This window comes from Mus caroli, chromosome 19 (genome assembly GCF_900094665.2).
Source record: "Mus caroli chromosome 19, CAROLI_EIJ_v1.1, whole genome shotgun sequence".
Classification (NCBI taxonomy): domain Eukaryota; kingdom Metazoa; phylum Chordata; class Mammalia; order Rodentia; family Muridae; genus Mus; species Mus caroli.
In genome coordinates, this window is record NC_034588.1 from 54508340 (window position 1) to 54533916 (window position 25577).

At 43.8% G+C, this 25577-nt stretch overlaps 1 protein-coding gene across 1 annotated transcript in view; it reads left to right on the plus strand.

Annotated features, from left to right (window-relative positions):
• Atrnl1 (attractin like 1) overlaps nucleotides 1-25577 on the plus strand; it is a 515328-nt gene that overhangs the window by 426404 nt on the left and 63347 nt on the right. The gene's annotated exons all lie outside the window — the stretch shown is intronic.

The window sequence follows — 25577 nt, forward strand, 5'->3', positions numbered from 1 at the left end:
CTCTCGCCTCCAGACAAGTGGAGTTGATACGCTAGGCATGCTCTATCCCAAGGATAAACAGAGTGATCCCTGTTCCTACCTGAAAGCATTTTGTGATTTGAGAGCTGATTGTAAGTATGGTCTTGGGGTTTGGATGGTGTGAGTGTAATCAGGAGTCAGATCACAAGACATGTTCGTGTCTCTGTATACATGTTATAATCTCCATCTCCCCCAAATTATCTTTGTAATACACTTATTGTCTTTTCCGGTCAACTCTTAATAGAAGGAGTGTTTTTGAGAGCAGTGGATATTCCAAATTTTTCTCCTCAGTTCTTTTCATACACAAAACAAAGTGCCTGAGTCCTGGCGCCTTCTCCTTCATGGTTGTGGACATTGAACCTGCCTCCTAGTTATGTTATCATCCATCACTTCACACTGAACCTTGACTTTGCCCTGACCCCTCCCCCAAATAGGAAAAATGCAACCTTACATGTTTAAGCTCTAAATATCTGTGCTGCAAAACCAGCCCACATGGACAGTTTCTGGCTCCTCAAGGCAGCCCCGTCAGCTGTCTTGCTGACAAGAATTTCTATCCAAAGTTCAGCAGTAAATGTTTATTCAAAGAAGAAATCCACCTACACCTTCCTAAACACTGGGTGGGTGTCTTTGATCTTTTAGCACTGCCCAGGTGAATAGCATGCAGAACAGAGAAGCTGGGCGCTGGTCAGATGAGATGGATAATTATAGGAACTGTGCCCAGCTAATGGAAACATTGTTTTAAAGCTGGGATGGTTTCCAAAACAAACATCCCACTAATGAAAACAAGCCAATGTTCCCCTTGATCCTTGACCAGAGGACTCACTGATGGGAGAAAGTGGAGCAACTTCAGTATTCTGACCCTTTAACCTTTAACTCTCTCTGATTTAAGCCTAGCAGCTGTGTGGACCACAGCTCCAGCCATACTCTCTCACGGAGAAGTGTTACAGCTCCTCCTGGTAATACTGCTTCACTGTGTCACTTCCACGGTGCTCTCAGACTTTCACATTTGATCTTCACAAAGCACTGAGTGAGAGGAGTCCGGGTGTAGAAAGCCCTGTGCTCCTACCAGTAAGAAAGAGCTGGAGTAGGGGAGGCAAAGGGTACAGAGCAAAGAGGAAACAATGCATTACTGCCAGAGTTCCATCTGTAGCAGAGAGCATATTTCTCTCTAATCAACAGCCCACAGCTTCATAATTGAAGCATTTGAATTGGTGATGACAGTGACTCCAGGCCTGCCCCAGGTAGATCGATGAAACACAGAAGTAGTCTGCATATTCTCTTGACATCTTGGAAAGTAAAGGATGTGGTGTGTGTCTCCATTGTGTATCCATTGCTGTGCATGATTCAAAACAATCTTGTTGCTTGTTTCTTTTTTTAAACCCTGTAAGTTTGCCCAGGTATTCTTACAGGAGCAGGAATATTCTTTGATTCTATCCTTCAAGATACACTGTTACCTATTGACAGCCTCTTCTTTGAAATCTATGATATGCTACAGGCGGCTAGGGTGATGGTTGATTGACAGGTGTGAAGCAAGCAAAGTGAAAACGTCAGTGGGACACTCAGTGCTGGGAATACCGGTGTTCTTTATAAAATTCAACGTTGCTACATCATCGGTTATTTTTAATAGTAAAGTTATTTGGAGACAATGAAATAACAATCTCTTGACTGTCTAAAATGCGGTATCTGCAGGTTCCTTCTGGACACAGTGGCCCTTGCTGGTCCTCTTCTCTCTCATTCAGCACATTCATGTTGAGGGTGGAAACACACACTCATGAGTACAGAGAGAGAGAGAGAAAGAGACAGAGACAGAGAGACGGAGAGAAAGAGACAGAGAACTTTCAGGCTTCTAAATTTTCTTTGATCACCGCCTCTCTGATGGAAGAGGATTCCACGGTTTATGGACTCTTCCTAATGAGATTGATATTAACCCTCTTCACTGGATAAAAAACCCCACTGCTAAAAAGAAGCAGTCTGTGTCAACTAAAGCCAAAATTTTACTATGATGCAGTCCATATACGACTCATTTTTTAAGTATTTTGTGATGATTCTCTGTATGGAGGTGGGGCACGCAGCACAGCACATGTGTAGAGTAAAGGACAGCTTCCGTGAAGTCTCTTTCCTGCTCCCTTTATGAGGGTCCCAGGAGTGGAACACCAGTCTTCAGGCTTGTACAGCTTCTCTGCCCCCTAGGCCATCTCCCCAGCCTAGGTTGTCATTTCTGACCTTAACAACATGGATACACACAAACACACACTGTACACATACACACATGGACACACACAAACACATGCAAAAAATATGTACACATACACACATGGGTATACACACACACACACACACATGTACAAACGTACTTATTGCTTCCAGTCCCTTTGTGAAGCTGCTGTGACTCCCATTCTACCTGAATCTCAGCAGAGATTAAAGAGTTTGCCCAGAGTCGATTCAGCTAACAAATGAATGAGCCAGAATTCAACCCCCAGTGTTTGGGACCCTCCTCCTGTAGACCTCTGTGATCTCCATACAGACAGGAGGTGCTTTTAGACATAGCCATTAGTTCTGGAAGGAAAAAATAAATAAATAAAACAAATCTAGTCAAGAAAGACATGGAGGGTCTGTGCTAATCAGCAGGCTTAAGAGACCAAGAAAAGTTCATTGATCTTTCCTGGTGACGTAACTGCAAGAATCTGATAAAATGCAAGTCTGTGCATGTGATGCCTTGACTGCGCAGAAAGATGTGAGGCTGTGGGTGAGAGCAACAGGCGTGTCCAGTTGCTTGGCACCTGTGATTACTTCTTCTCTGAATTATGATCAACTGTGGACTTCTGTGATGGTCCCCATCTGCCTCAAAAGAAGCCCTTTGACAAGGGACGAGGGCTCCTCTTGTTCAGATGCAGGTAGAACTCACACTGCTTCTGGAAGTGGCCGTATTAAGTTCTCCACTGGGTTACCTGGCCTTGCCAGCCTCAGCTAGTCAGCTGGGATTACAGTGCCGGATGAGAATCCCTCCTGTGGAGTGGTTTGTAAATCCAATTAAACAGCTGGTTACCCTCAAGATGAAAGCACCTCTGTTGCTTTTCACCCCCAGGCAGCTTGCATAGCCTCTCAAGTGCTTTGAGAGCTAGCTAGTCCTGAGGAGGGAGGCTCCTGGGTTAGATCCAGCACAGTCCCTTCAAGTCCTGCATCCAAAGGACATGGCATCTTCAGCAATGGAGACTTCCCTTCAACCTCTGGGAGACAACCAAGGGCAACAGCCTGGATTGTCTTGAGGGTCTCTTGAGTTTTCTCAAAGAACTCAAAGACTTCTCATGCCTGGTCCTGTGGGTTTGTTGTTGTTGTTGTTGCTGCTATTGTTGTTTTTATGTAGTCTATTGTTCTTGAGGAAGCATTATGATCCTAAGTGGCATAATTCATGCAAATGCATGCATGTGTAATATTTAACTTTGTGAAAACATACAATAATATATTCTTTTTCAAACATCCTCAGTATTTAGTCCCCCAACCTTTGCGCTCCTCCCACTTACAGCTCCTCTTCCCCGTCTCCATTTCCCCTTCATAGCGCCTGTATCCTGCCCTTTTCTAGGGCTCTGCCTCCACCCATGGTCCCCTTTTCCTTTTGTAGTCTCTGTTGTTCCTGCGGATCATATGCTGACATGGGAAGTTTTGGAGACACAAGGGGAGGAGCCTGTCTTTCTGGATCTGTGTCACCTCACTCAGTGCGATGGTTTCTAGCTCCATCCGATTATCTGTAAATGTCCTGGTTTCAGTTTTCTTCTCAGCTGAACGGTATTCCATGGTGTCTGTAACACATTTTCATTATCCACCCATCAGTAGAAGGACATTCAAACTGTTCGCACTTCCTGGCTATTGTGAGTATCACCGCCATGAGCAGACCTGGGTGAATGTATCTGGGATAGGGTGCCAGTTGATACAGCTGGGTCATATGATAGAAAGTTCCCCAGAGTTGGTACCAGTTTGCAATCCCACAGCCGTGAGTGGGGGGGCTGCCCATTCCCCACACCCACTCCAGCATTTCCTGTCATTCTAGTCTCTATCTCATTAGCATATTGGGGAAATGGAGATAATTCATAGTGTCCCTGTTTTATAAGTGACTAAAAGATCAATGTCCCCCACAATCTTTAGAGATGCATTCCAGAAATGCTGGCTCTCAGTGACACACTCTGTGCTCTCAAGACAGTTCTTCAACAAGGTTCGCATTTCCTAGAGTCTCTGGAACCTTCATCCTAAGCAGACCCTGCCTTCAGAAGTCTGCCTCTATATCGTCACACCCTAGAAACACTTCAGTCTTCACACTCGCTACCAGAGGGGGCAGAAGTGAGAAATAGGACTACTATATTATATTCAATATAAATATCCAGCATATGTGTTACTTATAGCCTCAAATCCAGTATTGCTCACAGCCAATATGTTTATCTGCACAAGGGAAGAAAAGTGTGGATTAATAAATGACAGAATTAGGGTGAGAACCCAGGAAGATAATTAAATAAGAACAAATGTCTAAAATTGTTGTTGTCTCTAAGAATGGTTGATATGCAAATGACCGAAAACCCACAGTAGGAAAAGGTTCTGTCTTCTGTCCAGACCTCTCAGGCAAGTGTGAACCCACTTGCTCCTCATACTCGCTCAGACGTGTTTTAAAAACGTCTGCTGTGTGCTAGAGTTTGCACATTTGGAGAGACTGCAACCTTCATAGATATAAACATGACACAAATAATCATGCAAATAAACCCATCGTTTTAAAAAACTTGTTCAGTGCCACGAACAGAAGGTATGGAGGTGAATTTGAAGCGATGTCTGACTACTGAGGTTCGTGTTTTCCATGGTAGTCGCATTGTGATGGCAGTAGCCAGGTCTCACAGGCCACCACAGCTCCAATAGTATCAGACTGTTGGATATCCCTCCCCTCACCTCCTGGGCTTCTGGAAGCATTCGCTTCTCCTGGTGTTCTGCACCCCGACCTGTGTCAGGTTTCTACTTAGAATGCACGGAGAGGCCATGGCTCCAAAGCTCCTCTGCCTGCGTTTCAGACTCTGTGAGTCCTTTACAGACAAGGTTTTTCTCCTCCCTGGGGTCCAGCCTTAGCGAGTCTCTGGGGTCCTTTCCGTCTTGTTAGGAAAGCTGTGTGCTGTTTCCCAGTCCTGCAACCATAAATTCTCACCTGCTGAAGATCGATCTCTCCCTGGCTTTCCTGCTGCTTACATGTAAAGTCAAAGTCACCTTCCTTTCCCCTTCTGTCTGCCCATTCCGCAGACCTCCTCTGTGCTCCAGCTCCATGCTCCATGCTTCTTGGATTCCTCTCTCTCTCTCCTCCCTTGCCCCTCCCTGTCTCTCCCCACACCCTCTCTCACACCCTCTCCCTGCTCTCTCTTGGATACTGTAGTCCCTGAGACCTGACCCCACAGCAGACACAGAGCAGAACTTTCTATTCTTGGTCCTACCATGTTTTTCCCAAGCCTTGATTTCTGAGGAGGGAAAGGACTGCTCTACTCATCACTCCTCACAGGCCCATGAACCATTCACAGGTCTGTTGAAACATCCAGAGATAGACTTCAGGACAGGAGGCCTTCCCGGTCATTAGCCACTTTGACATAGCGCCCACATCCCTCAGTGGTACCCATGCACACAGCAGCCCGAGTGAGCAGTCTTCATACAATCTCTTCAGCCTCTTAGACCTGTTGGTGCTATAATTTTATCCCTCCTTGCTTGCTTGCTTGCTTGCTTTTTCCTTTTTTTTTTTTTTTTTTTTCTTGAGGCAATGCCAATCTGCGTATCCTGAGCTGGTCTCAAACTGGCCATCCCTCGGTATCCGTCTTCCACATGCTGCAATTACCTGCAAAGCCACCACGCCTGGCTCCATACCTACTCTGTCTTTTCCCTCGTCAGCTGCCTGTTTTCAAGATTCAGTTCAAATTTCGCTTCTGCCCCACTTTTGTAGCGCCGACATGCATGAGTACAATCAGCGAAACTCTTTCCTCTTCTGCTCCGACCTGGCAGCCATATTGACCATAATGGTCGTCCCTTTACCTGGTACCCAGGCAGAAGCTGCCAGCAGGTTCCTGACCTTACTATTTGCTTGATAAACATTTTATTGATGAGTAAAATCGATTAGTCATAACATGTAGAACGTCTCATCAAAAGAAATCAGTTATACAAATGTAGGCCCTAACCTTAGGGGGTTAGGTTCTATGCTTCATTGGTTCCTGAAGCATTAAGGCTGTATATCTTGAGGAGTAAAATTAAGCTGGGCACTGTACTTTTGATGGAATATATCTGGTAAAAATTAGTTGCTTAGATTTAAGATTCAATAAAATCAGAATATTAGTGAAGGTTGACACAAAACACTGAAGAAAGTTCTATGTCTCCCACACTCCACCCATGAAGCCTGTCATAAAATGTTCTATTTCATATTTTCATTTTGATTTCTTCCTATGGTGATATTTTTTTAAAAATGAGATTTAAATTTGAGACAGCACAACTGGGTTTAATACTTTGTGTGTAAAACATATATACTTGGATTTCGTGGAGTAAAGGCCCACACGTTAGTTTTTCTCAGAAGAGCCAAACCTCGCCAGTGAGTATTGCAAACCAAAGCATCTATTCTCACCATTGTAACCATCACACAGCTAGTTCAGAAGCTATTCTGTGCTCTAAATGTTTTTACATTATTATATCCCTAGAAGTTATATAGAATGCACTTTCATCACCTGGGAGGACAGTGAACTCATGGAGGTTTGGACACTTGCCTACAGCCACATGGTAAATACATGTGGAGCCAGAAATTTAAAGTCATAAAAACTTCACCTACAATGATGTTATTCGGAATCTCATCTGGGGTCAGCTGGGGCTTTTCATAAATAGAGGGAGGGACTGCCTCTGAGCATAACTCGAGCTTCTCTATGGCCAATGTCCCTTGGCAGTGTGGTGGCCCTGCTCCTCCTGGCTGAGGTTTTAAATTTCATCTTCGTGTCATATTTAATGGAGAGGAATTGATTCATGTGTTAAAGAAACAAAGAAAAATACCAATAGGAAATCTAGTGGGCATGAAACATGCCTCCACATTGGGCTAACCCTAAAATTTGACTCGGGTGTTCTCAGGATACGAACATTTCTCCTAAAGGGGCAGAGCACCTCACACTGACGCGAGGCCTGTAGCCAACACACTTCCCTTGCCCTGTCCTTCCTCCCACCACCCACCCAGTTTTTGGTAGTTCTATCGTTGATTGATAAACAATTGCTTTGTTCAAGGAGAAAGTGAGGGTGGCAGGAAAACTCAATAAATAATTATGAAACCTGGGCTGGGATCAAGGTCCGGTCACAACAAGCTGCTTCTGAAGTAAAATCAAGACATAGCCATGCAAGGGTCCTGCCTATAAATAAACTAAATATAAAGAGTAAGTCTGCTTCCCTTTGGACTCCTTATAAAGAGTGGCAAGGTAGCGTATGGAAAACTGCAGCTCGTGGGTTTGAAAGAATCTAGGTGAAGCTTGCTGATTCGCAGTCAGTGGGGCTTCTGCGATGCACAAATCGGAATAAACTGCAAGTTCACAGGTCTCAGATGTGGCAGCTGGCATGTCAGAATGCAGGTGTGAATGGACATTGGGGGTCTGGTTCTGGCTTTCAGCTGTCACCTCTTTGCTGTGTCCTCACAAATGGAGACAGCACGGGGTCTGCTATTGTGTCAAGCCTTATCTAACCTGTACTTTTTACCCACAGGCCCCCTTTCCCATGCCACTACTTAGAGATTAGGTCCTGCATACAGCTTGGGTATAGGTGGAAAAAGGATATCAAGACTCAGTCCTTCTGCATTAAACAAGGGTGGATGGGTAATCCTGATGGCAGAGGACTATCATTTTGCGATTCACCAATAGCCTTACTGGTTGCCTGTTTCTGCCTCACGGTTTGCAAGAGAGAAACTCACAGTGCCTACAAACAGGAGGAGTCATGTTTACAGCTGAGCTGGGGCTATGAGTAAAGGTCTCCAAGTCCCTCATGTGGAGAGGATTTGGCACTTCCTAGTGTGTATTTTACCATGGTAAATATCTGTCTAGCCCGAAAAAGTATGATAATTTTCCTCAATTATCAATGCTCAACTATACAACACCTGCCACATGGAGCCCAGAAGTGTCAGGCAAAGGTGATAAAATGGGGGTCAGGTCCAGGCAAATCCCTACATAAACATTTTTCTAGGATCCACCTCAGTGTAGCTGTACTGAGTAGGAGTAAAAAACTCAAATTTTGATCAAAATTCCTAATCATCTTTTAGTGAAGTAAATTTCGTGTGTATGTGTGCACGCAAGCACGCTATCCTCCAATAAAATTTAAAATAACAAAATGTAATTCCGTCTTAGATCCTTCTGTGTACTGTTCAGTAGTGTGGTACTGTCTACCAGAGCTGTTATCAGCCCGAATGTGTGTTCCTGCTAATGACGGTCCTGGGGGAGGCTGAGAAGCAGCAGTAGAAATGTAATTCCCCAAAAGGTAGCCCTTGGCTATAATTATGTTAAACTCCTTAAAGCCACAATGGTCTTTCTCAAAGGGCTTTTAAGGAAAAAGTTAATGACCCTCTGAGAAGTAAGTAATTTATCTCCCGGCTATCTGCCTTATAATTTGCAAATGAGCATAGGGCATGCAAATTGAGCAGACTTCCTTAATTGATGGGCAGCACTGTCCTGAGCTGTCATACACTGAAAGCACCAGTCAAACCTGTTCAGTCCTTCTTAAAGACTTAAACTGGTCCAGAAGACTCCCAGGAGGTGGTCTGAAGGGTCCTCCTTAATCCCTGGGATTGTCTCTTAGAAACCCTGGGGAGTAAATGGATTCTTGTCCCCTGAACCTGCTGTCCGATATAATTTGAATTGAACCTTGAAGCCCCTAAAAGTCTAGATGCGGTGACCACCACTCTGTTCCATTTATCCAACAAGCCAGGCAAGGATCTTCAAATCAATAACATGACTCTGCCATCTGCCTTCGCCTTGCTCCCCATCATAATGAAAAATGACTCCTTAAGTGTTCAGAGAGGTGATTAGCTCTGAAGGCCGAGCTATAATGGGAGAGCCTTAGTTACATTTGTATTCAAAACTTTACTGGTAAAATGGAAAGGAAACTGTGTGTCCATATTAATAGATACATAAAACGTATGAGTGGGGTAATTTTGTATTACTCTATTTATGCATAATATTATATAACTGCCTGAACACAGAGCTGGGAAGGGCAAGGAAACGACATCTGGCTCTGCCAAGCGCCTGCCGTCACAGCTGCTGACCCTGTCCGGAATCATCTTGGACAGACAGTTTCTAAAGACATCCCCTGAAAGGCATGCTGTTCGCTTCAGAGACAAAGTCATTCTGTTACTGCTCAGTCCTACTGCAATTTGATCTCATTTTCTTTTGTTCCCTATCTTCTTGTCCTTGTCTCTCCAGAAATAGAGAGCAGCTGATTGTACTCTCTAGCTGGCCTACCGTGTGTCACAGAGCAACTTCCGAATCACCTTCAGCCTCAGTGCATACATCCCTGAGTCTGGCCTCTCATCTTTGCTCAGGCCCCCATCTTCCTTCTGACTTGTTCTGACCCTCAGAGCTCTTCCAGCTTCCCAGATGTCATTGGCTCAAGACTTGGGGACCACGTTGGGACTCTAAATGTGGTTCCCTCCCTTTGCTGGTGAAATGGGGGAACTGAACTCCCTGAATAGACTTCCTCGGAGACAACGGTCCTCTTGGCTTTGCCCACACCTTATTCTCTTGGTTTCCAGCCCCTCATTTTAGAACCAACTGCCCAGACGATGGCTGCCTTCTGACTCAAGGGTTCAGGCCTCTCCTCTGTCCTCCCTAGCCTTTCTGACATAGTGTCTGCTGTTCTTCTTGTACCAGAAGAGGGAGTGGTTTGTTTCTGTAAGTTTCTCTGATGTTAAAGCACATGCTGTCCTCAATGCTGTTCTTATACAATGTGGCAATATGATTATTTTAGAGAGAGGTTATGTGCCTCCTGATGCTGGCTTCTGAAGAAACTTTTAAACACACACACACACCCCCCACATGGTATGAGCTTACCAAATTGCCCCTTTGCTTGGACCTGTCCCTGTGCACCTCTATTGCTTTCCACCAAGAGAAAGCCTCATCTGGGGACCACATCCTTGTGGTGGTTCCTCCTGAGGAACCTTGTCTCCATCTCAGCCATCCACACTCCACAGCTTCGATTTCTTTTCATTCACTGCTATAAAATTTTCATTATGCTGTCTTCACTCCACCCAGGCGAGCTAAGGGCAGTAACTCCCTCCTATCATTATCCGCTTGCTGGTAAACGATGCCCAAAGTGCACCAGAGGATCAATGTACTGCTTAATCCTTTCCTCCTCTGCCTTGCTCACCTATGCCTGTGGGCACTCACATCCTCGGATCCAGCGCCTAAGCTGGTTGTTAACTCACACTTTCCATAGCACCTGGTCAAGTACTTGGCATCTGTGCTTCACTACAAGAGTTTTAGATATTTCTCGTTTAAAAACTGGAGGAGCAGGGGAGGAGGGGAGAGGAGGAGGAGGGGGAGGAGAAGAGGAGGAAGAGGAGGAGGAGGAGGAGGATGAAGGATGAAGAAGAAGAAGAAGAAGAAGAAGAAGAAGAAGAAGAAGAAGAAGAAGAAGAAGAAGAAGAAGAAGAAAAGAAGTAGGGGGAGAAGAAGGAGGAGAAGGAGGAGGAGGTAGGGGGAGAAGAAGGAGGAGGAGGAGGAGGAGAAGGAGAAGAAGAAGAAGAAGAAGAAAGAAAGAAAGAAAGAAAGAAAGAAAGAAAGAAAGAAAGAAAGAAAGAAAGAAAAAAAGAAANAGAAGAAGAAGAAGAAGAAAGAAAGAAAGAAAGAAAGAAAGAAAGAAAGAAAGAAAGAAAGAAAGAAAGAAAAAAAGAAAGAAAAAAAGAAAGAAAAAAAAGAAAGAAAAGACAACACACTTCTTAATACCTGTCTCCTAGTCTGGTCTTTGAAATAGAACTAAAACTTCATTGAGGTGAATTGATTCCTCTGATTGTCCCACAAGTCTTGTTAGTCACTTACAGTGTGGGTGATTCTCTTCTGTGTTTAAAACATTTCTTTGGGTTTCTCTTCATGCAGAAATATATGCTGTGATGGTTTGGTCAGCTATAGGATCCTTGGTTTTCTTGAATTTTCCTAATATTTTTCCTAAAAATTTATGTTCCATAGACTTCTTCTGTCACCTTAGGGTTTCAAGCAGAATCAGAGGCCATTGCTCTTGTGTGTGTGTGTGTGTGTGTGTGTGTGTGTGAGAGAGAGAGAGAGAGAGAGAGAGAAAGGCAGACAGACAGAGACAGAGACAGAGACAGACAGACAGACAGAGAGACATAGAAATGAATGAATCTCAAGACTTGCTGCCAGCCAGGCATGGTGGTGCACGCCTTTAGTCCCAGCACTCAGGAGGCAGAGGCAGGCAGAGGAGGCAGTTCAAGGCCAGCCTGGTCCACAAAGTGAGTTCCAGGACAGCCATGGCTATACAGAGAAACCCTGTCTCAAAAAAACAAAAACAAAACAAAACAAGATTTCCTGCCACTTAACCACCTATGTATAGCTTCTTTAGATTTTGCTTGACTGCCTAAATTCTGGATCTTCATTGGGTGTATGAAGACAGATTTTTGCATACACCTTTGAACATCTCTTTTAAACATCATTTGCTATTGCCTTTGCTCTTGTATCTAAAACCAAGTCAGTCTTCCTAAGTCTCATGCATAGAGCCGGACAGAATCCGTCCCCTCAGCAGGTCACTGCACTCCTTGTCTTATGGCTTTTGACCTTGGCTAGCACTCCAGGGTCATCCTGTGTTTCTAGCCCTCCAGAGTAACTCCAGTCTTAGTAAAGAGCTCCCAGACTCTATCCTGTCCATCTGAGCTTCTCCCCAATCTCCTCTTCCCATTCCCATCAAAAGTATCTCTTTGAAACCCCAACAGTTCTGTGGTTCTTTTTCTCACCTATCATGTTGGTGAAAATTAAAAAGTATGACAGCATACTGCAGGTGAGACAACATCTGTCCGCACGCTGATGGGTATTTGGTAGCGCCTAACAAAACTACACATGCAATCTAACTTGTGGGAATTTACCCCAAAACATACTTCCAGCAGTATGAAATACAAATAAGCTGGTTACTTGTTTCATCATTTTTCATAAGCACATACTATTAAATACAACCTAGATAAAAATCATACGCAAGTATCTGAGCCAGGCACCATGCACCTGCAAGGTAACAGAGGATGCCCCGATTCCCCTACACTGGGGCATCTATTGAGCCTTCTAGGACCTCTCCTCCCACTGATGCCTGACAAGGCCATCCTCTGCTATGTATATATATATAGCTGGAGCTATATGTACTCCTTAGTTGGTGGCTTAGTCCTTGGGAGCTCTGGGGGTGTGGAGGGAATGGTTGATTGATATTGTTGTTCTTCCTATGGGGTTGTAAACCCCATCAGCTCCCTCAGTCCTTTGTTTAACTCCTCCACTCGGGACCCCACACTCAGTGCAGTGGGTGGCTGTGAATATCCAACTCTGTATTTGTAAGGCTCTGGGAGGGCCTCTCAGAAGACAGCTATACTAGTCTCCTTTCAGCAAGCATTCTTACCATCCACAATAGTGTTGGAATTTGGTGACTGTATCTGGGATGGATCCCCAGGTGGGACAGTCTCTGAACGGCCTATCCTTCAGTCTCTGCTCTGCACTTTATCTCCCTATTTGCTCCTGTGAGTGTTTTGTTCCTACTTCTAGGAATGACCGAAGCATCCACACTTTGGACTTCCTTCTTCTTGAGCTTCATATGGTCTGTGAATTGTACCTTGGGTATTTGGAGCTTTGGGGTTAATATACACTTATCAGAGAGTGCATACCATGTGTGCTCTTTTGTGATTGGGATGCCCCACCCAGGATGATATTTTGTAGGTCCATTCATTTGCCCAAGAATTTCATGAATTCATCATTTTTAATAGCTGAGTAGCGTTCCATTGTGTAAATGTACCATTTATGAAGGGGTTTCTTTACTGGCTCTCAGGTCTTATTGTGAGGATGTGGATTCATCAAGCTGTAGAGCTGATTTTAAAATCAGGTCTTATGATGGGCTATTTTGTCTACACACCTGAAGGAGACTTATCTGGCTAGAGGCTATGAAAAGGGAGTTAGCTGACGGTGCCTCTGCTGTCTGGTCCTCTAAAGTTTGTATCCTGCTTCTTGTTCTGAATTGTTAGAATGTAACTATTTTTTTTTTTTGATGACTAGTTCTACCTTGCATCTTTAAATCATTTTGGATAGATAAATCAGAAAGTATAAGGGTAAGTGTCCTAAAAAGCTTAACTCTTCTCACGGAATCATGATATGCTTACAAAGTAGGGCCATAGTTTTGTTGATTTTTTTTTTGATAGTGTTTAAAATAAATTAAGCGTGCCCAGACCATGCTATATCACTATGACACTCTTTCTTTCTGGGTATCTATAAATACTGCAGATACGAGCACAGGGTACTGCTATAAGGACCGGCCTTCGATTGAACACCGTTTCTGTTGGGACTGGCTTGATGTGATGTGAGTGTCCATGTGGGCAAGGATGCTCACACAAAGACCAGGACCACAAACAAATTGTGCCCATCACCTCTTACTGTGAGATGGCTGAACAACTGTTCCCCATTCTCCTCTCACTGAGCCTCAGCAGCAGCCCTGCAAGGTAGCTGTGTGTTGATTAGGAACAAGGAGGTGCAAAATCTTTCCTGCATTTACCAACCACACAACAGAAGAGTCTGAAGCCTTCTTGCTTTGTCTCTTTCTCTAAAGTTTATGGCTGCAGTCACTGTCCTCTAATGCGTTCCTGACCAGGGAGTAGTAAATAGACCAGAGAACTGAGGGAGAAAAAGGCGCTTACAGGAAATACACAAGGCTTGCGTCTAATCTGCTCTGTTTCAGGATTTAAAATGACAGAGCAAAATGGAAAGCCAGCAGGGATTTTTAAACATGACTCAGAGATCAAACATGACTCCTTTTTGTCCCAGAACACTTCACACTCGAACCCCAGGCTTCACTGCTGCTGGTGCGCGGCCAGACACAGTCCTGTAATTGGTAAATTTACATCGTGTTAGTCGCCAGCAGATTAGGAAGGCACAGGTGTCAGATCTAGGAAATCCGCAGAATCTCAGCCTTGTTGAGACTAATTGGTCCAAACGATAAAATGTTAATTAGAAAATAAATCCATAGCATTGGAAATGTAAATGAGGAAAATACCTAATAAAAAATATTAAAAAAAAAAGAAAAGAAAAGAAATCCAAACCTTTATTTTCGTAACTTTGATTGGTGTCCCTCTTTCTTAAATCCCTATGTATTCACAAGGTTAAAAAATTCCTTTCCTCTAGAAACTATGAGTGTTAAATATGAGAATTACCAGGACTTTTCATTGAAAATATCAGCCAGTTTATTAAAATGTATTCAGTTGCTGCAGATCCTTAAAAATCATGGTTCACATCTATCTATACCATCTTTAATGGGAGAGAACCGTGGGAGATAGCATCAAAGCCTCCTTGCTGGGGGAAGCCCAGAACCCTGGATGCTTTCCCCGTGTGTGTGTGTGGGGGGGGGGGGGCTCTTTCTTCTCTTGCAAGGACAGCAACATTAGCATAACAGCATCAGACAAAGGAGAGTCCGTCTTGTTCAGGCCCCTAGCTTGTGCAGCTTCCTTCTCCACGGACTTGAGACTACCCCTGTTCTCACAGTAATAAGCCCCAGGTCTTAATTTCCTTTCAGTATTTGGAGTCGCCACTATGCTATAGGATTTTCTGGGCTAGAATGTTTGCAGTGGATTGGTAGCTGTCCCTCAAGGCTGCTGCCTTGGGAGGTTATATACACTTGAGTGATTAGTATTTGGAGACGGAGGATGACTCTAGACCCATTGAGTTTTTCTCAGCCCAATACCTGGTACTCAGCACTCTACCTACAGCCAACTCTCATCTGACTTCGGTACCCTTTCCCTGTTTCCCTATTAAAGCTTTCCTGCTGAGGTGACCACTGATAACCAGTGATGACCACATCTGTTAAAGTGACACTTGATGAGCCCTTACTTCATTAAAGTCAGTCAGCTACACTCTGTCTCTCTGACTAAGCTGTGGGCAGCACAGAAGAAGCAAGAGCCCTCTTGCGTTACCACAGCAGTGCCTGTCAATCAGACCCTCGGGGCTTTGAGAAGGGAATGAATGACTGTGTCTAACTTTACACATGCAGAAGAAGAAGCCTGGAGGCTGGGGAAAGGCTGCAGTGATTTGCACAAGTACTTATGAGACAAACATCCTGCCTAGCTCTAGCCTAGAGGACTTTAGGTCACAAGATGCCGTGACTGTCAGCCGGGGTAATTTACATAAAAACAGTCATAGAGATGACCTGATTCTCTACCCTTCTGTAGTTGGCTGGGATTCCAGACTTCTACGTCCGGAAAAGAGCTAGGAGCCACTGTCAGTGAGAAATGTATCCTTGTGTGTGTAGCTGTGAGCACATGTGTGCACATGCATGTGGTGGGGAGGCTGCGAAGGAAGGCTACATTTCTCTTCTGCACACTGCCACATACTTCAGGCCATCACCATAGGAACCTGCCCGCTTTCCTGAAAGCTTATGGATATTTATACATTATTGGTTGAATTTATGATGAAAACTTAATGTATATTTCTCTAACATTTTTGGAAAAAATTAATGAAACAAACGTCTTACAGCCTGGAAATATCTACCAAAAAAGTCCTATTTCTTTCCAGGATTTCAGATATATTTAGGTTTCTTTTATGTAAGTGGCATCATTTTTAATGAAGTCCTATATTCTTCATCTTCAACAAATGTTATATAACGACTCATTAAAATTTCAGAAAAAATTCAAAAACATAATTTTAATGACTGCATAATATTGCATTTTATGGATGTGTCATAAATGTCTTAATTATTTCTTCTTCTTAGATATTTATGCTCTTTCCAGGCCTTTTGTTATAAATAATGCTGTGATGAGTCCCCGAATAAAACTTTCTCTTCCTCTCAGGCTATTTACTTAGGCCACATCTCTAGCTCTGAAGTTAGCTCATATGTACACATGGTACATTGCTAGGTTTTCAATACATATTGCTAAGCTACATTTCAGGAAATTTTTTTTCACAATTTATTTGTTAGCTAAGGCGTTGTGAATGTCATGGAAGACAGACGTAAGGTGTAGCCACAGCCCCTTTCTGTAAAACTGAAACTGTGGGACAGAAGGGTATGGTTCATCTGCAATCCAGGAGCAGATCACAAGGGCCTAACTGCAGGCCGGTGAACTCCGCAGGCCAGACGCCTGGCAGAGGCCTAGATAAGAGGGCAGAACAGCAGTCACCTGAAAGACCAGGCCACACTTCAGCACACAGGGGACCTGGTAGCAACATCTTCCAGCACGTATCAAGTGCCTTTGAAATGTGCAGTTTACCTATCAGGTGGTACCCAGGCATTCTGAGAGACCCCCACCTTCTTGTTGCATTGCTTCCTTATGTCCCCCCACCCCAGATCACTTGAGTAACTGTACTCCAGGGCACAGACCATCACCCTTGTGTTCACTGTGACCCGGCCAGCCCATCTGATTTGATTACTGATCCTATCGTGGGATATCTTTATACATGAGTCAAGCTTTTATGTAAGACAGTAAAATATTAAAATGCTTAAAAGCATAGACTCTGGAGCCAGGCTGTCTGAGCTCAGTCCCTAGCTCTGCCATTTCGTAACTGCAGGATCTTAGGCAGGTTCCCTAAATCTCTCTGGTTTTGTCTTCTCATCTACAGAGTGGATAACAATAGTGATTCTCTTTAGACTTGCCATCCGGTTGTGCTACGACTTACATCAGGTCTGTAGTGAGTACTGTATAAGAATGCCCTGCTATTTCTTTTGAAGTTACTAAAAATTAGATTCAGCGGAGGAGGGAGCATCCGGGGGTGAGAGTGCCACAAAGCACCTGCTGGAGCTTTGGGGATAAAAAGAAATTTGTTCCGACCTGACTGGGTTCTCCAGAACAGTTTAGTTATGTCATGGAAAAGTGTGTGTGTGTGTGTGTACTCTGGGCCTTCTAGAAATATATGAAAGCTATATCTTCAATCGAAGATGAGGACCATGGCATCTCTATTCCTTCAGAAATGCCCCTAACATTAGGAAAGAAGTGGCTTGCTTAGCCACCAATATTAAAAGCAATCTAATACTGCATTCTGGCCATAGTGAGAAGCTTCCTACGTTAACACTTAAAACCATAGAACTTTCCTATAACTCACAGCCCAGAATCAAGGGTGGCAACCCACTGGAGGCTCATTTACCTTCTCAGCACCTCTGAAGTCTTCAGCCTTTGTCCTGGGTTCACTTAGACAAGTCTCCCTGGAGGGTGAGGTTGTTGATGTGCATCCAGAATTTAACCTTTCTGGTGACAGACATCACATGTCTACCGAATGTTCCTAACAAATAGTTTGGTGACTTGGACACCAAGAAGCTATCTGAACACACAGGAAACACTTGACCGGCAGAAGTGGCCTTGGACCTCAGTGTCTGTGAAGTCTAGGCTTTTTTGTGGAGAAATGAAATTCATAATCTTCCAAGGGGGCTTTAATTGAATATTTGGAGGTCTGTATGAAAATAATCAACTAAGTCAGAGTAAACACAGCTAGACTAAACAGTGTAAGTCTTCAAGGGGAGCAGCCTAATTAAAAAGATGTATTGTCCTTCCTGGATGCAGCCGTCCGTGCTGTTTTTAGTATTATGCCATTGGGAAATACAACCGTTTCTGAGCAAATAATTTAAACTCCCATGCTGGGGCTTAAGTGTGGTTCCCCTCCCCTTTCTCTTCGTGCTTGTTCAGGGATAAAGCCTTGCGAATTCTTCAGGCACCAATCAGATTTATCATCCTGTGCCTTTTGATGACATCCATCTGTTTATCTGAGAAGCCATTAAAGACTTATTGAGTTACAGAGTATGGAGAAAATTGGCTTATCATCTATGGTTAAATCCAATCCTTGCATCTGCCATCTTCTCAGCATATGTGGTATATTCTGAAATTACCCTGACTTGCAGACCCGCGGTACAAGAATACATTCGCTTCATAGCCTTTTTCATGCCGTTTCTGGAGAATTTCTAATGCATGAGCAATTTGTAGTCCTGGAAAATGTTGACAGAGAGATGTCAGTGCTTTCTCTTGTTAAAAGTTCAAAACCTAATGGGGACTGCGTCAGCTTGTAAGGCGAATTCGGAAATGGGCGCTGCTCAGTCCTGAGGCTTGTTAGTATTTAGACAAGCTCGCTCAATGCAAAATTCAACTCTAAGGTCACAAAAGGTAGAACTGTGTTAACCTGAAGACAAAGGTACATTAATATCAAGTCAGGATTCAAACAGACAAAGTGATAGCTCATCACAAACGGAGTTAAATAAACACCAGCAGGGAAGCCGATAAGACAGAGCAACCAGTCTTGCTGGGGATGGCTAGGGAGGACTTCAGGGCTTATCTCACTAGTGGAGCAGCCCGAGATGCTAAACGTCCTGTTTCCTGAGCTGGCCGAGGAAGCAATGCCTGTGTGGCGAGAACTAATTGAAATAAAGTGAATATTCGCAGTTTCCTGTAGATATTGTTACATCCTGACTGCAGGAACCCCAGAGAAAGCAACCATAAATCAGCAGCTACTTCACTCTGCCAACTTTCCAGGCATTTGTCAGATAAATAGTGACACACCAAGAGTACAACACTTCCTCGGTTTACATATGTAAATCAGGCTAGAATTCTGAGGAGCCTAGACTTTGTGAGAGTTTTCAGGTTACACCATAGCTGCTCCTCAAGAATATCCTTCTGCTTGAATTTAACTGTGCGCTCTCCTAGCTTTCCTCTGTGGAAGATAAGTACCCTGAGATAGGAGACAATACCCATAGAACAGCGAGCGCCTAATCAACTGAAGCCTGCCTTCCTGTTACGGCTGGCTTCAGAATGGTATTCCTTCCTCTTGCTTGGCTGTAACCTTCACACAGCCTTGGTGTGCACTGTCAGCAGACGTGCTGTTGTGTAAGTCATGGGCAATGCCACAATCAGAGAAAGCCACTGCCAAGGCAAGATGTAGACCCCAAAGCACCAGAGAGTAGGAGAGTCTCCTGGGTGTGTTTTTAAATTCCTCTGCAAGATAAATGTGAACAGGGTTGAAAACAAGCCAAGCCCTCCTTTGTAGTCAGGAGTCAGATGATCAGTGATTTGAGAACTATGCTCTTTCTTTCAGTACCACCCACACTCACCCACCAACCACACCCTCTCATGTGCCAGCCCTGAGATTCTATGAGGAACCAACTTATTCCTTTTATTCAGGCTTCATTTTGACAAGTAGGTAAATACTGTTTCTTAGACGTATGCCCTGGGATGGCTTCCGACATTTTGTTGCTCAGAGTTTGGCCTGTGATCTACTCTGCTAAAGCATTATGAGTTTTTGTTATCTGTGACCCTCACTTCTCGGTGGTTACTGGCCCCCAAGGACAAGGGGAGCAAGAGGGAGGTAGGGGGATCAACTTCAGCGAGACAACTCAACCTTATTTGGGGTGAACAAGGGCCATACAGATCTTGGGGAGTGGGTGGGAATTTCCAGAGTGGATATGCATTATTGGCTAGGGTGGAAATGGTTATCAGGAGAGAGGAAGATGAAACTGTAATCTGATCATAGGCTAAGTGACTTTCTTCAGATTTTTTTTTGCAGGCGTGGGGGGTGGCTACAGGAGGGAAGGGCTGATTGGTCATGACACACTACCTAATTATCATACTTGGGAAGGGCTTAGCAGGACTTCTGTGCTGAATCATGCAGCATGTGCAGGAAGCTCCGTACAGGATCATCTTGTAGATAAGGTCAGGCATCCGTGCTCAGAGATACTCTCCAAGTAAGGTCAGGCAAAGAACAGGAAGCCCCTCTAAGCAAGGGAGTCCGCCATTTTGTGCAGATCTCAGAGAGCTTATTCGGGCAGCATAATAGCAGGATCAAAACATCTGATGGGTGGGCACACACAGAAATATGCGAACAATTAATTTAATGATTGTGTTCATTTTAGTTTTATTTAAGAAAAATATTAAAGGATTTTCAGTAATTTCATGATCAGTTAAGGGTACTAAGTCAGATGCAGAGTGCTTCAAGGCTGGCTAATAATACATATCACTTCTGTGGACCACCGGGAGTTACTAGAGCAACAGTGTCAGAGGATAAAATGTAACAATGTAACATTGCCCCAAGGCCGACATACCACAGTTCTTCCAGTCTTCCTATCTGCGTCCTCTGTGCCAACTCAGCGCCACACTGCTCCGGTAGAAGCTAAAGCTCTCTCCCACTGTGACGTCAGAGGATCTGTTGATCGGCTGTGATTCACCACGTTGATGATACCCTCCCTGCACTCTTGACTCTACCTCGTGGCTTCCTTAGAAAGCAGAGTCTGAGGGCAGAAGAACCTTGCTGTTGTGGGCTGAGCATTTCCAAGCTTACAGGGACTGTCCTATTGTAAACTTATATTCCCATATCTTTCAACTTTGGGAGAGCCTGTCTCATGCAAGGAGGCTCTTTCCCTAGTGTCCTCCAGCCTTTGTCTTTCTTGAGTGCCATTTGGTACTGACTAGAGAAATTGGGACTATGATGTTTATCCTTACACACATCTCCGAGAGAGCATTTCCCAAATATCAGGCACTGCTGAAGGAGGAAATCAGCCATCAACACACTTCAGGAGCACAGAGGAAATGCTGATAATACTTCTTCTATGAAGGAAAGTGCAATCCCTCATGTAGACCGTAAATAACTCAATCTCCCGTATCTACGGAGGATAAAAACATTGATATGAGAGGAAGAGCAGAACATGGGGCTCTTTTCTTTCTTTTTTCTTTTTTCTTTTTTTTTTTGGACTCATATTCCAGACTTGCGCAGCCTCTGAGCAGAGCATCCTGTGAATGAGAAAAGATACGGAGATACTGAGAAAGCCTTCACTGCCAGAGTTTTGATTTAATCCAATGTGAACTAAAGAAAGATATTATGGATTTTGAGCTGTGACACCATATTAAAATTTCGTTTTAAGAAACTAAATTTTGCTTTCTATCCATGGAAGAAAAACGACGGCAGGGATCAGTTATGAAAAGTGTAGAGCGATCTCAGAGAGTAAGGTTCTAGACTCAAAGAGGATCTCGAGGGTTTGCAGAAGGGATTTTTAGGAAGAGTGTGACAGAACCAGATAAAGGTTACTAGTAATGCCTCTTATCCCCCTGCCTCAGACACTGCCTATGTGCTCCTAACAAGGTTTATTAATAGCAAGGTATTCTTAAAATGGATTTATAGTATACCAGGGAGTTACTGCCAGTGGAGGCCAGAAAAGGATATCAGATCCCTTGGAACTGGAGTTACACAAGACTGTGGGTCGCTCTATGTACATGTGCTGGAAATCAAACCCAGATCCTCTGGAAGGGCATTCAGCACTCTTAACAACTGAGCCATCTCTCCAGCCACTGACAGCAACGTTCTTACTATAGCTTGACTCGAGAACTCTTTTCTAGTTGAATTTTTTTGGTTGTGGTTTATATTTTGAGATGGGGTCTTACCATGCAGCCTTGGCTGGCCTGGAACTCACTATGTAGTCCAGGCTGGCTTCAAAGTCACAGAGATCCACCTGTCTAGGCCACCGTACTGCTAGGAATAAGGGTGTGTGCCACTATGTCCAGCCCCAGTTGAAAAACTGAGTGATCTGCTGGGATTGCCCTGAAGATCAGCACTGGGCATTAACTTATTCCGGGGGATGAGTCTAGGATTGTGTTCAGGATCACGTTTTCCAAAAAGAAATCACAAACCAAGACGTAAGTCCTGAAGAAGAAAACAGTATAAAGCAATGGTAAAGAGTTGGTGATCTAAGCACAGCTCACTCATGCACCAAGATGTTTGAGGCATATGTGCTTGTACTAAAGGTTTGCTTAGAACATTGTCTTCATTCATACATAGTCAGCACCAACTGTGTACTGCTGACCAGTGCACAAAGCTTGCCTGGACTTGTCCTTCCAGAGGTTAGGGCCCTGGGCAAAAATTTCGAAGTTCAACCAGAAATTAACCAGGTTAAGACGATATGGAAGATATTGTCCAAGGAGTCGGGCAGAGATTTATAAGACACTGGGCTTGGTTGATGGCATTCCAGAGACATGGTAGGATCTGGACCTCAAGTCTCTTGAGTTCCTTGGCAAAACTGATTCCCTAAGTCGCTAGCCTGGACAATATCAGCCTCTTAAGACTTGAGGGTTTCAGTAGGAAAAGATCCAGTGAGAGAGACAGTTTAGAAGAGCCAGCACTGGGCATCTTGCAGTTGGGAGCGAGAATTTGGCAAACATTTTCAGAAAGGGTTGAAATGAAAGCAGATTCAAGTGTCAAGTGTTCTCTGTACCCAGGGTGTGTAAGGTAAGCTAAGGAGAAAACACTAGCAGGTCAGAGCTTTGGATCTTCAATAGGAGGAGTATGAATCGCTTGCTCCCTGGGCGTTTTACCCTGAGCAAATACAGCTTTTCTCAGGTTTAATTTTTATCTTGCATAATAGGAAATAGACCACCTACCTCTTGAGAAAGAGTCAGAGGAGATGGTGTCTTTAAAGTGTTAAATATACCTGACAGACAGTAGTGCTCATCCCTCGAATGTTGTATTCAGCTTTGATCATACCTATCTGGGCAATAGATACCAGAATCCCCACATTCCCAGTGAATACACAAGTCCCTTAACTACCACTTCCTGTGCTGTTCAGAAGCTCGGGCCTCTTCTGATGTTTGCTCAGTTTGTGTTTTTCGCAGTTACAAGTTCTCTGAAGTGAAACCTCCATATTGGGAAGATAAGGAGACTGCTCCGGAGACAGAGAAATTTGATGAATGAATGCATACTGCAGAGTCAAAGAGATCTGACAGTGATATGCACAATTAATTAATTGCTAAGATAATGTGCACTTGGAATAATTTTAAAGTGTTTTTTGTAATTTGCGTTTTTAAGTGATAGTAAATTAAATTCTAGCCTTTGCTCTGAGTGTTCTTTTAGCCATAAGTCTACTGTGTTTTAATTAGAAAACTCTCTGACAGTTCCAGGAAAGGAAACATTTTTTTCTCTGTTTAAAACATTTCTACCACTTCAGCTAAACAATTTATCCAGAATGATTTTTTTTTCTTTAAAAGGAATAGTAGACAATTAGAAAGAGAGTACAGTAAATTGTCTGCCTTGTGGATCCAAGCCAAGAGTCATACAACGTCTGTGCTCTATAAGCAATTGCAAGCTGAAAAGCCAGTAACTGGTGTGTCATAATAGACTCTGCTCTGAGAAGCCATCACTGTAGAATGTATTTCCGGCTCTTAGAAGCCCAAGAACAAAATAGAGAAGAAAGGATCTATGCGATTGTAGCTAAGACTCAAGTTACGCTGGACATCACTTTCAGTAGTCGGAAGTCATATTGTTGCTGTAACTAGGAACGGAGGTAGCACTCTGTGTTACAATATAGCCTACCCCAACCCCAGAAAATCTGTAGCCAATACACATGGGCAGAGATGAGCCAGTCTGTTAACCTCCCTGAGTCTGACTAAAGAGATGGCTGTAGAAATCATACTGAGAAGACTGTAGATCTTAGACCAAAGGCATTTAAGTGATAGGGGCTGGAGAGATGGCTCAGTGGTTAAGAGCACTGTCTGCTCTTCCAGAGGTCCTGAGTTCAATTCCCAACAACTGAATGGTAGTTCATAACCATCTGTAATTGTATCCAATGCCTTCTTCTGCTGTGTCAGCAACAGGATGCTCATACAACATTAAATAAATAAATCTTTTTTTTTACTTAATTTTATTTGTAATTCATTTTTTACACTCCGTATTCAATCCCCTGCCCCTTCCCACCCACTGTCCAACTGTTCCACATCCCACACCTCCTCCCCACCCCACACCATCTCCACATGGACGCCCCCACCCCTCACCCTACCTGACCTCTAAACTCCCTGGGGCCTCCAGTCTCTTGAGGGTTAGGTGTTTCATCTCTGAATGAACACAGACCTTGAAGTCCTCTATTGTATGTGTGTTAGAGACCTCATATCAGCTGGTGTATGCTGTCTGTTTGGTGGTCCAGTGTTTGAAAGATCTCAGGGCTCCAGATTAAGACTGCTGGTCCTCCTACAGAATCACCCTTCCCCTCAGGTTCTTTCAGCCTTCCTTAATTCAACAACAGGGGTCAGCTGCTTCTTTCCATTGTTTAGGTGCATCTGACTCTTTCAGCTGCTTGTAGGGTCTTTCAGAGGGCAATCTGTCTAACTGGCTGCCTGTATGTAGAAGAATGAAAATAGATCCATATTTGTCACCTTGTACAAAGCTCAAGTCCAAGTGGATCAAGGACCTCAACATAAAACCAGATACACTGACTAATAGAAGAGAAAGTGGGAAAGAGCCTTGAACTCATTGGCATAGGGGGAAATTTCCTAAACAGAACTCCAATGGCACATGCTCTAAGATCAAGAATTGATAAATGGGAACTCATAAAACTGGAAAGCTTCTGTAAGGCAAAGGACATAGTCGATAAATAAATAAATCTTTAAAAAGGAGAGAGAGAGAGAGCGCTCGCCTTTAGAGAGTGGGAGTATGAATGGGCTCAATTCAGATAGTCCAGGATGTGGTTATGTGCACATGAATGTTATATATATAAGCATGAGTCCAGAAAAGGAGAGTGATAATGAACTAGCAAAAGTCACCAGCTATATGTCAGCTGAGGGTTAATACCTCAACTATGTAAAGAGTCGAACAAATCAAACAGGTAAAAAGCAAAACAGGTAATCAATAAACAGGTAATAAGTAGAAGAGACAGCTCTCAAAAGAAGAAACATACTGCTCAATAGATACTTCTTAAGGTATTCAGCATTCTTAGCCACCATGGAAGTGCAAATTATAACAACTGTGAGATTCCATCTCACCCCAGTCCATGTAACTATTGTCAAGAAAAAACTGGCGACAATGTGGGGAGCGAGGAACACTTAGTCACTGCTGGTAGGAGCGGAAGCTAGCACAGCTCACAGAGGCTTCTCCAAGAGGTAAACTAAAACTATGTGACCGGGCCACACCACCTCGGGGCACACCCCAGAGGGCTCTGTCTTAGCACAGAAGGGCTTACACATGTGTTCCTGCTGCTCTGTTCACAGTAACAAGGGGATGGAACCAGCCTAGATGTACAGCAGCGGGTGAATGGATGGTGAGCATTTGGTGTAGAGAGAGAATTTTATTCAGCCATAAGGAAAAATAAAATCATCGAATCAAAAAAATGGATGGAAATAATAATTATTATATTAAATAAGGCGACCTAGACACAGACACTGTCACATGTTCTTCTCTCTTGCATAAGGATCTCAGCTTTAATTTTTTATATGTGGGTGTGACTATGACTGTAAGCCATGAAAATACAATGGAACCCCAAGCTGGGGAGGGGCTTTAGGAAGGAAGGGGACACCTGTGACATGACAGTGGGCAAGTGTGGGAGGGCATGGGGGGCGGGACATGGGGAGGACATGGGGG